Source organism: Mandrillus leucophaeus, unplaced genomic scaffold (genome assembly GCF_000951045.1).
Source record: "Mandrillus leucophaeus isolate KB7577 unplaced genomic scaffold, Mleu.le_1.0 Scaffold506, whole genome shotgun sequence".
NCBI classification, from domain to species: domain Eukaryota; kingdom Metazoa; phylum Chordata; class Mammalia; order Primates; family Cercopithecidae; genus Mandrillus; species Mandrillus leucophaeus.
Window position 1 is genome coordinate 136,921 of NW_012105431.1, and position 1,956 is coordinate 138,876.

Genomic DNA, 1,956 nt, shown 5'->3' on the forward strand with positions numbered 1-1,956 from the left:
TTTTCTTTCTTTTCTTTCTTTCTTTCTTTTTTTTTTTTTGAGATGGAGTTTCACTCTTGTTGCCCAGGATGGAGCACAGTGACGCGGTCTTAGCTCACTGCAACCTCCGCCTCCCAGGTTCAAGTGATTCTCCTGCTTCAGCCTCCCAAGTAGTTGAGATTACAGGCACCCACCCCATGCCCAATTTATTTTAATAGAGACAGGGCTTCACCATGTTGGCCAGGCTGGCCTCAAACTCCTGACCTCAGGTGATCAGCCCACCTCAACCTCCCAGAGTGCTGGGATTATAGGCATGAGTCACGGTACCCACTGTTCCCTTAATTTCTAGATTTTGATTTTGAACTTGGTGTTTCTACAATATTCACTTGACTGTGGTGATGAATCTAATTAGAATAATCAGGGCTCTGCTTTTATCTTTTAAGATAGAGGTCCCCAATCCCCATCCCCGGGCCACACAGGAGGTAAGCACTGGGCGGGTGAGTGAGCATTACCACCTGAGCTCTGCCTCCTATCAGATCAGCAGCAGCATTAGATTCTCAGGAGCCTGGACCCTGTTGTGAACTGCTCATGCAAGGAATCTGAGTTGCACACTCCTTATGAGAGTCTAATGCCTGAAGCCATCCCTCCACGCCCTGTCGATGGAAAAATGGTCTTCCACAAAACTGGTTCCTGGTACCAAAATTTTGGGGACCGCTGTTTTAAGATCTTTTTTAGGTAGTATTTCATTGCCACAAATAGCACTACCTTTGAAAACCTTTGACAAATCTTCCAAACCCAGCTCACACGTATTTAAAGAAATAGCTGACAAGTGCAGTTCTAAGTAAGCCTCACAATTTAGAACATCAATTTAGGAACACTGGTGTGCATTGTACAGATTTGGCTTTCCTGCCTCAGCTTTCCTAAAGGCACTGATGGTTAAGAAGCACTTAACCAGAGAACAGATAACATTCAGACTCTAAGCCACTACTGTGTGACTGTCTGCACATCATTTACTCTGACTTTCCTCATCAGAGAAATGAGGATCCTGTTTTCTGTCCCAGCCCCCTTCAGGGTAGTTGTGAGAAGCAAACGAGGCTGCAGTAGGTAAGGGCTCTTTGACAGAGGTGTCAGAAGCCCCCACAGAGACCACGTGGCAGCAGTGGTGTTCTTGAGAGTTTGCAGAAGCATGCTCCATTTTATTTTATTTTATTTTACTTTATTTTATTTTATTAACAGAGTCACACTCTGTCAACCCAGGCTGAATCGCAGCAGCGCAATCTCGGCTCACTGCAACCTCTGCCTTCTGGGTTCAAGCAATTCTCCTGCCTCCAGCCTCCCAAGTAGCTGGGATTACAGACGTGCATCACCATGCTTGGCTAATTTTTGCGTTTTTTAGTAGAGACAAGGTTTCACCATGTTGGCCATGCTGGTCTCAAACTCCTCACCTCAGGTGATCCGTCCGCCTCAGCCTGCCGAAGTGCTGGGATTACAAGCATGAACCACCGCGCCCAGCCCACACTCCATTTTAGAAAGGAGGGTTGGGGAACTTCCATGCGGCACACACAGCATATAGGAATGACCCATCTCCTTAATGGTTGATTACCAAAGCGAGGCTGTCCCTGGAAGATTGACGTGAAGCTGCACTCAGTAACAAGGAAAGAAGTAGAAGGGAGGGCCCAGTGCAACAGAAACCAAGGATTTTCCCAAGGTGCATATGAGGGCTGCTGTTCCTCAGAACCCAGAGGAGCAAAGATCAGAAAGAGTTAAAAACAGGAGATTAAGCTGGGCATGTTGGCTCATGCCTATAATCCCAGCACTTTGGGAGGCCAAGGCGGGTGGATCATGGGGTCAAGTGATCGAGACCATCCTGGCCAACATGGTGAAACCCCGTCTCTACTAAAAATACAAAAATTTAGCTGGGCTTGGTGGCGGGCGCCTGTAGTCTCAGCTACTTGGGAGGCTGAGGCAGGAGAATCA

At 47.4% G+C, this 1,956-nt stretch overlaps 1 protein-coding gene across 1 annotated transcript in view; it reads left to right on the forward strand.

The window, feature by feature from the left end:
* Nucleotides 1-1,956, forward strand: part of RNF216 (ring finger protein 216) — a 157,948-nt gene that overhangs the window by 83,055 nt on the left and 72,937 nt on the right. The window lies entirely within an intron of this gene.